Source organism: Tachyglossus aculeatus, chromosome 24 (genome assembly GCF_015852505.1).
Source record: "Tachyglossus aculeatus isolate mTacAcu1 chromosome 24, mTacAcu1.pri, whole genome shotgun sequence".
Lineage (NCBI taxonomy): Eukaryota > Metazoa > Chordata > Mammalia > Monotremata > Tachyglossidae > Tachyglossus > Tachyglossus aculeatus.
This window is the reverse complement of record NC_052089.1, coordinates 9,973,773-9,983,997: the sequence shown is the minus strand read 5'-3', so window position 1 is coordinate 9,983,997 and position 10,225 is coordinate 9,973,773. Positions and strand designations below refer to the sequence as shown.

At 40.8% G+C, this 10,225-nt stretch overlaps 1 non-coding gene across 1 annotated transcript; it reads left to right on the top strand.

Annotated features, from left to right (window-relative positions):
- Positions 1-9,173: 9,173 nt before the first annotated feature.
- On the top strand, positions 9,174-9,311 carry LOC119945310. Its single transcript, XR_005456181.1, has one exon. It is a non-coding gene; the product is annotated as a small nucleolar RNA SNORA7 (small nucleolar RNA).
- Positions 9,312-10,225: the final 914 nt, after the last annotated feature.

Sequence of the window (10,225 nt, the reverse complement as noted above, 5' to 3'; positions counted from 1 at the left end):
GGCTCACAGTCTAAAAGTTTCAGTTTCCTCAGTGTAAAATGGGAATCCAAAACCTTTTTTCTCGCCTTCTGGAGCCCTGTGTGAAACAGGGATGTATCCAATTTAATCAACTTGTGTGTACCTCAGGAGCTAGAACAGTGCTTGATATACAATGTGCTATTTAAATACCATTATTATTAAAAATGACAATCTCTGTTATTATTATGGCTTCCAAAATTACAAAATGCTATCCAAGTCTCGAGAATCCATAATAATAATAACAATGATAATGGCATTTACTATGCGCTTACTATATGCAAAGCACTTTTCTAAGTGCTGGGGAGGATACAAGGTGATCAGGTTGTCCCATGTGGAGCTCACAGTCTTAATCTCCATTTTACAGATGAGGTAACTGAATCACGGAGAAGTTAAGTGACTTGCCCAAGGTCACACAGCTGACAATTGGTGGAGCCGGAATTCAAACCCATGACCTCTGACTCGCAAGCCCGTGCTTTTTCCATTGAGCCACGCTGCTTCTCATTATGACAACTGGGCATCACGACAGCAAATCAAAAAGGATTTGAAAGACGACTAACCCTAGAAATTATTCACCCTCAAAAGTAAGAAGTGCTTAACACTGATTTTAGGGGCGAGAGTGAGAGGGGAGGTAATTGAAGGAAACAGAGGTGAATTCAAATCAAACGCATTCTGCAACAATTTGCTCAGTGCTCAGTGGGAGTTAGTCAAACCTCAATTTTTAAAAATCTGTCACTAAGCTCAAACTTTGTTCATAATGCTGTTCCTTCTGACAAAATGGGGCTTTGCAGGTTGGAAGAAGAGGCTTGAAAGAAGGTTTTTTTTAAAAAAAGCACAGTGGGTCCTAAGCAGCAAACAATTCTTAATCATGCTCTCCTTGAAGGAATAAATGTAAATGAACCATGGGAGGGAAGTACTGAATTTTCCCTGCAATTTGGGAAGGTTAATGAGGAATGGAAAGGACTTAGATGATCTGAGGAAAATGCACAGCCTGTCAGATTTATTAGGAATTACGGGAATAGGGGAATAGTCATGAAATTTGCACAAATGGGCTGTAATAGGACACTTTCACTATTTTTCAAAAAGGGCAGCTACCTCCAGCTAAGGTCTTTAAGGCAAGTCTGGTATAGTGCAGTTATTATGAGGCCACATCCTGTATCCTACATCCCACTCTGTCACTGCTATTATGGCAGACAGTAGTATTCAATCGTATTTATTGAGGGCTTTACTGTATGCAGAACAGTATACTAAGAGCTGGAGAAACTACAACAGTGAACAGTGACATTCCCTGCCCAAAATGAGCTCACAGTAAAGAGTGGGGAAGACAGACATCAATACAAATAAATAAAATTACAGATATGTATGTGAGTGTTTTGGGGCTGGGAGGGATAAGAGCCAAGGGAGCAAGTCAGGATGACCCAGAAGGGAGTGGGAGATGAGGAAAAGTGGAACTTACGTAAGGCTTCTTGGAGGAGATGTGCCTTCAATAAGGCTTTGAAGAGAGGGAGAGTGGTTGCCTGTCGGATTGGAGGAGGGAGGGCATTCCAGGCCAGAGACAGGATGCTATCAGTACTTCTGGAATAAAAACAGAGGTCAAAGTGTATTTGCAGGGTGGGGACATGGCCTACGAGACCATAAACACACTCCAGTTTGGGTCAGAGAGGGCAAATTTTGACTCCAGAGCCTCACAAACCTACCAGAGCCTTAATGAGACTCTAAACTGCAGGCTGTGGAAAGCTACTGTGCACTGCATCCTGGGTAGGTTCCATGTAGGATTGGCACATTTTGCACTGCAACGCATTATTCGGGCAAAATCCTTCAAGATGATACGATAAACAAGCGGTTTATAGTGGCTTCTGGTGAGTTGTCATCGTGGGACTGGGCCATAGTGACAGATGAAGCAGCGTGGCATAGACGAAAGAGCAAGTTTTGGGGAGTCAGAAGGACATGGCCTCCGCCACCTGCATGCTGTGTGACTTGTGCAAGTTATTTCACTTCTCTGGGCCTCAGCTCCCTCCTGTGTAAAATTCATTCATTCAATCGTATTTATTGAGCGCTTACTGTGTGCAGAGCACTGCACTAAGCACTTGGGAAGGACAAGTGGGAGGTTAAGACTATGAGTCTCATGTGGGACAGGGACTGTGTCCAACCTGATTAACTTGTATCTACCCCAGTGCTTAGAACAGTGCCTCTCACATAATAAGCCCATAGCGGATACCATAAACAAAGAACAACGAAACAAGAAGCCTCGTGTTTGCTTTCTTTTCATTTAAAAAAAAAATGACGAAAGCGAAAACCAGGTTTGACTTTTTTCTGTACCCACTAGACCCACTTCTGCCATAGAAAGGCTCGTTCCCTCCCCAGTCAGGTGGCCCTTGGGGCCAGCAGTGATCCAGGGAAGGGATGACTCCCGGGCAGGGGAGCACAGTCGTCAATGCCCAGTCTAGCAGGAGGAAATGACCTGTTTCTCCATCCCGGCTGGCCTCGACTACCCCGGTGTGCAGCCAGAGCTGACCCAGCCAAGGGCTGGCCTGCACCTCACTGCCCAGGGCCACCGGCCCCCACTCTGATGTCCGGTTGGGGCCCACGTCCCTGTATCCATCGTGGAGCGTGGACATGCGTGGGTCACCAGGCTAGGGTTGGATTGCACCATATGACTGGCAGATGTCAACAAAAGGGGACACATTGCCATGTTGGGTTGCAGTTCAACCTCAGTCAGATAGATTCGGGTTTTAATCCTGGCTCCGCCACATGTCTTCTGTGTGACCTTGTGCAAGTCACTTCATTTCTCTGGGCCTCATTTACTTCATCTGGAAAATGGGGATTAAGAATGTGAGCCCTATGTGGGACAGGGACTGTGTGCAAACCAGTTACCTTCTATCTACATCAGCGCTTAGAATAGTGACTGGCACATAGTAAGAGCTTAACAAATATTACAGTTATCATTATTATTATTATTCGAAAGAATGCCCAGGCACATTTGTAAAACCATCCAAACCTCTCTTATGTAAATTGCAATCGTATGGGGGCAGGGAAACTGAGCAGGAATTGGCAGATTTGGAGTCTGGCCTGTTCCCTGATCTGACAAGGTGACCTAGGACCTTCCTCTTTGGTGAAGGTGGACAAAGTGACAAAATTGAGTTGGTGTACATACCAACCCTAAAATCCCACATCCCATATTTCTAGACTTTGAGCTCAATGTGGGCAGGAATATGTCTGTTTTTATTGTACACTCCCAAGTGCTTGGTACAGTGCTTTGCACACAGTAAGTGCTCAATAAATGCGATCGAATGAATCCATATTGGGTTCTGTAAGGGCAAACAGGTGGTTGGGAATATTTCATTAACTATGTAGGAGCTTGGCATACTGCACTCATTAAACAGGTTTTAATATATCTATAAGGGAGATGAGGAACAGATGGGAAAGGATACTATGAAAATGCAAGGGACTCTATTAATTGGTAGGATGGGTGCATTGAGTGTAACAGATTGAAACAATAGTCAAGCCATGTTCTCCTAGGCGGAAAATTAAGATATAAATAATAATACTAACAGATTTCAACTGAATTAGATAACTGCCTGAGATTTCCACTTCGTTTTGCAATTTAGAGATCTAACTCCCTAAGCTTTTGGGCAAAAAGAAAAAAGTTAAAAGGAAGAAGAGTGACTTAATGAGCAGAGTGTCTGAAAATCAATTGAGAATGTCTTACCACCAACTGGTAGAATATTCCAGGAAATCTTTGAATGTCTGTTTGCTAATTAATGAAATTGAAGTAATAGCAAACAATGCCTAACACTACAGATGTGCTTTATTATTTCATTCATTCACTTAGTAGTATTTATTAAGTGCCTACTCTGTGGAGAGAGCACTGGATTGAGTACTTAGAAGACCATAATTGAAGAATTAAATGATCACAGTCACTTTAATATGAATTGCATTATATGTGTCTGTTATATTGTTGTACTCTCCCATGTACTTAGACATAGCTCTGAAAACAGTAAGCACTCAATAAATAAATTGACTGATTGATTTCCAAAGCCCCAAGATGGGGATTAATAATTATGGAGCAGATTATCTTTTTTAAATATTTTTCTTTGCCTTCCATAAAAACCTGTGAGGGGAAATGGATGGGAGATTGTGTGATTTCAGACTTGAAATGTGGGGTACTGAAAGAGATGGAGATGTTTAAGGTGAAGAGAAGAACAGATGGAGCGGGCAGGATGTCCTGGCTAAATGACAAATTGTGCACATCAAATGATGTTTGAAATCAATTTGCCGGACTGTAATAGGGATCTTCTAAAATAGAATATGAATTAGAAGGTAAGCACTTTGAAGACAGAGACAGCGTCAAATGATTGACTGAATTTTCCAAATGTCACTGGAGTTGAGTTTCTCTATGTAGATGACATTTTTAGTTTGTTTTTTTAATTCCCATTGGTATATTTGAAAAGCAAATCAATACAAATATGTTGATAACATACCTTCTGGAATGGTATGAAAAGAAAACTTTTTTTGAACCTATTCTCAATTTTTTATTCACAGGCATCAATTCTCCAAAATACATTTGTATGCATTTGTTTGGAAAATGTGAATGCTTTACCCAGGTACGTTCTTAGGACAATGCAGCTTTTGAACACATTCTGGTGTTGTTTTTCTACTTCAGTTTGACCTGGGGACAATTCGATTGGGACACACACACCTCCCAACAAATAGAATTCAGAGATCAAGGACACACACATCTGAGCCAAGAGAGTTTAGTCATTTTGGATGTCCATTGCTGGTGGATAATAATAATAATGATAATAATGGCATTTATTAAGCACTTACTATGTGCAAAGCACTGTTCTAAGTGCTGGGGAGGTTACAAGGTGATTAGGTTGTCCCACGGGGGGGGGGGGTGGGGGCTCACAGTCTTAACCCCCATTTTACAGATGAGGTAACTGAGGCACAGAGAAGTGAAGTGACTTGCCCAAAGTCACACAGCTGACAATTGGTGGAGCCGGGATTTGAACCCATGACCTCTGACTCCAAAGCCCGGGCTCTTTCCAGTGAGCCACACAGATGACTCTCTTCAGGTTTAGATGAGGATTTAGCTCTATCCAGGCAGGAGAACTTTTATTCTTCCTGTTAAATAACAAAAAAAAATAATATTTGTTAAGTGCTAACTATGTGCCAAGCACCGTGGTAGCTTCAAGATAATCAGATCAGATATAGTCCCAGTCCCACAGGGAGCTCTAGTCAAAAGTAGGAGGGGGAACTGGTATTGAATCCTTATCTTACAGATAAGGAAATCGAGGCACAAAAAGTTAAGTGACTTGTCCAAGGACATTCAGCAAGTGGAGAGCCAAGTCTGGTTCTACCGGACAATCTGAAGAATGAAATAAAGTGTCAAAGAGGCACACAAAGTCTTCCTCGTTCTGATAAAGACTATGGATTCAGCCATCAAGGAGCAAAGGTGGAGAAAGAAAGACCCATTTCCCCATGCATAAACCCCATATAGACTGTCAAGTCTTTGTTTACTTAATATTGATGAAATTCGGCAGCCCTCATTGATTGGACACTTTCCCCCGAGGAAATAAGCGATGCATCCAGAATCAGGACATTTTACATCCTCGATATTGAAAGCCACCCACCTGCCTGACTCAGCACGATCATTAAATGGACCCGACCACTGCTGATGGTCTCAGGTGAATTCAAATACAGTCATTTCTGCTATGACATGTGGATTGTGTTTTTGAAGAGTGTGGTTTGGAGAAAAGGTAATAATAAAGCCATTGATTCCTTAAGAACAGATGCTTAAAAGTGAACACAGTGCCTGACATTTTTCCAAACAAATCTGTATGTAATTATGTCCACCACTAGCAAAATATTTTATCCTCTTGCCACCCATTGTTTTAATTGCATTAAGTGCTGCAAAATGGCACAAACATAATAAAGTACAAAGTAATGCGTGGAAGAGTTCAGCAAAGCAGCGATAGAGGAGAAAGGTAGTAACATCAAATCCTGCCTGAGACCATTTCATCTTACTATGAATCTAGTTGCACCAATTTGCAGATTGAACTATACCACAACAGTCTCTTAATCCACTATTTTTCCCTAATTCTTACATTGTGTGATTATCTCACTTATCTTGTATCTATCCCCATGCTTGGAACTGTGCTTGGCATAGAGAGAAGCAGCGTGGCTCAGTGGAAAGAGCCCGGGCTTTTGAGTCAGAGGTCATGGGTTCAAATCCCGGCTCCGCCACTTGTCAGCTGTGTGACTTTGGGCAAGTCACTTAACTTCTCTAGGCCTCAATTACCTCATCTGGAAAATGGGGATTAAGTCTGCGAGCCCCATGTGGGACAATTTGATTACCTTGTATCTACCCCAGCGCTTAGAACAGTGCTTCACACATAGTAAGTGGTTAATAAATGCCATCATTATTATTATTATTATAATAGAGTAAGCACTTAACAAATACCATCATCATAATTATTATTCCATTATATTCATATCATGTCACAAAACAAGTTGCGGCAAAGCTGCCGTAGCAGATCATGCATAACATGCACACTAACACTCACATATGGTCCGGCAGAATGTAACCAAAATATTAATTCCTTAAACTAGTTCTGATGGAGGTTAAAATATGGGAATTTACTAGATTCTAAACTCCTTATGGGCAGGGAATGTGTCTAAGACCTCACTGAATCGACCAATCAAGCAACTCTATTGCATTTCACTTTCCCAAATGATTAGTAACTGTCTTCAGGACACCCTGATAGAAGGATGGGACTTGTTTTTTTTGGACAACCACCTCTGAACCCAAAGGTGATGATCATCCTTTGCAAAACACTCAAGCCATTGCCCAGTAGAGTGAAATAACTCTTTTGAGTTTTGCAATGCTACCCGGAGAGTTATTTACTAAGCTGAATTTAGGACAAAAAGGGACTTTTGATCTCATGGATAGCAATTGATCAATCACTCCGAGGGTCCATCTCATATGATCTTCATCAAACATTCCAACCAAGAGGAACACTGAAGACAATTAGACAAGCCTTTCTCCATTTACACATGCTCTATAGGCATGAATTCATTAAAGACCAGATTGTGCTGGTTACTGGCAAACTCATAGAGGGCCAGAAGACTGACTGTGTCATGCACAGTAAACTTCCTCATGTGGAATCTAATTTACCTGTCAGAGTTTCAGGGCTCTCTTTCATGAAGAGTTTATTTTTATTCCAAGGGGTTCATTAGGAATCTCTAGAAATGCTCTCGACTCTTTTTAGCCAATGACATGGTCTTAATGAATTTATTTTGAGTTATAAAACTCTGCAAAACAGTGTGTCGCATTGATTGATAAATAGCATATGAAACACTAACTTCATTTCATTCCTATATTTCCCACCACAAAATGAAATAAACTATCGAAAGAAATCTTGGGGGTTTGAAATCATTGAAAATGATTTCTTTGGGGGCTGGGAAACTATTTCTCTCAGCTGTTCCTAAAGGCTGAAGCATATTTTACCTGAAAGAAACCTTTGTTAGGGTTAAATTCTATTATACGCCAATGGTGCACACTGAATAAAAATCAAATATATTATTATTTTGATTTCCATTGCTTGAGGCCTTCATACAATTTCAAAATGGCAAATTGATTTAAGTGAACTAACTTTCAAAGCGGAAATTTCTTAAACCTTGAACAATTTATACCCCTTCTACACATTTGGCCTAAAAAAGTGATTGGAAAATTTGAATGTGATTTCTTGAAAACATTAAACATTTAAGCTCTTAAACCTTCACATAGAGTTACTTTTTTGCCACCAGTTCAACTATAAGGAAATCAAGAAAGGAAGGCTGCCATTTGATAAATGAATCAATTTTCTGGTTTCATAATTTCTTCTGGATTTGGATTAAAATTAGGCACTAAAATGGGATTAAAATTACTTCCAACATAGATGCAACTTCCTTTCTCTAAGATCAAAAATAATCTGGAAAATAAATATCATTTTATTATTATCATTATCATCATCACCATTCTTCTTATTATTGTTATTATATTAGTTATGTGCTTACTATGTGTCAAGCACTGTTCTAAGCACTGGAGTAGATACAAAATAATCAGGTTGGACACAGTCCATGTTCCACATGGGGCTCACAGTCTTAATTCCCACTGTTGGGTAGGGACTGTCTCTATAGGTTGCCAACTTGTACTTCCCAAGCGCTTAGTACAGTGCTCTGTACACAGTAAGTGCTCAATAAATACGATTGATTGATTAATTCCCAAATTTACAGATGAGGTTACTGAGGCACAGATTTTGGATACAGTCCCTTTCCCAAATGGGGATCACAATCTATGTAGGAGGTAGTAGGATTAAATCTCCAATTTACAGTTGAGGAAAGGGGGCCCAGAGATATTAAGTGACCTGCCCAAGGTCACTCAGCAGACGTGTGGTGAAGCCGGGATTACAACTCATGTCCTTTGACTCCCAGGACCGTGCCATGTATCCCTGGGAGTTCAGATGGGCAACAATTATTATTCACATTTTACCTCTGGGAAATCTGAGGCCTACAGATGTCAAATCAAAATCACCCAGAAATCTGCTTATAGAAGCAGCATGGGCAAGTGGATAGAGCTTGGACTTGAGAGTCGGAAGGACCTAGGATCTAATTCTACCACTTATCTGCTTTGGGACATTGGGCGAGTCACTTAGCTACTCCGTGACTCAATCAATCAATCAATCAATCATATTTATTGAGCGCTTACTGTGTGCAGAGCACTGTACTAAGAGCTTGGGAAGTACAAGTTGGCAACACATAGACACAGTCCCTACCCAACAGTGGGCTCACAGTCTAAAAGGGGGAGACAGAGAACAAAACCATACTAACAAAATAAAATAAATAAGAAATGGACAGCATACAACCTGGTTATATCATATAACCCCAGCACTTGGTATAGTGCCTGGCACATAGTAAGTGCTTAATGAATACCACAAAAAATGATTCTGCTGTGTGAACTTGGATGAGTCACTTAACTTCTCTGTGACTCAGTTCTTCTGTTCTCCCTCCTAATTAGACTGTGAGCCACATACAAGACAGGGACCGTATCCAGTTGAATTCACTTATATCTACCCCAGCTCTTGGAACAGTGTTTGACACATAGTAAGTGCTTAACACCCCTCTCAGGATTGCACCTGGAGAGTTTTCAGTACTCCACCAGTCTCAGCTACAGGAAGGAGAGTCAAGAAGGGTCATACCTATTCCATTCCTAGCTTGGGCAGTGGCTAGAGAGTGGAAGGCCATCTGCTACAAGTCAAAACTCGCCCATGTTGGGCAGCAGCAGCTTGGGAGCGAGTTGAGGGCGGAGACTCAAGTTGACTGCGTGGAAGAAGGCGATGGTAAACCACTTCCATATTTCTACCAAGAAAACCCTATGCATCCGCTACCGGAACGATTGCAGATGGAGGTGGAGTGTTCTGGAAGAGATTTGTCCATGGAGTCGCTATGGGTCGGAGATGACAACAGCATAAGACAAGTGCTTAACAAATGCCAATTAAAAAAATCAGACCAGGAATGCCCTTTGCCACAATAAGAGGAAAAAAATGAGTGCTTTCCAGTATTAAAAAAAATACACTTCTACTTCTCTCCTCTTATTCAAGCATCAGTGGATAAATATACATAGGTTTACATACAGTACCTTGGAGATAGGGGCTTTAAGGTAGCAGTGTGAAAAATGAAATCATATCTCAGCTTGATCTAACACAGGAGCAGTCTTTTCATTTCATTGGATGCCTGGGAGAAAGTGTCTATGGCCTGAGGAAATACTGTTTGCTCAGAATAGCTCAACAGCCTGGAAGATGTAGATAACCTCTCTATCATGGAGAACTCCTTATGGAATCTTTGTGACTGAGTTTAAAAAAAAAAACAAACAAAAAACATAAAACACCAAACATAAATGAAGTGAGTGTTCTGTAAAAAAAGATAATCCCATTATTTACATTGGTTTCTCTCTTTTGCTACTCCAATAGATCCTCTGAATATCCCCAAATGTCAATCCACTATATATACAACATCCTATAAAATCTCCATTTAAATAAAACACTAGAAATTGAGGGTTGAGAATTGTCAACACCATTGCTTTTATATTGATAACTAGAGATGCTCTATATCTTCTACCACCACGGTATCCCGTTTGCCCCTCAGTAACTTCCTGTCAAGTCGAATTCTT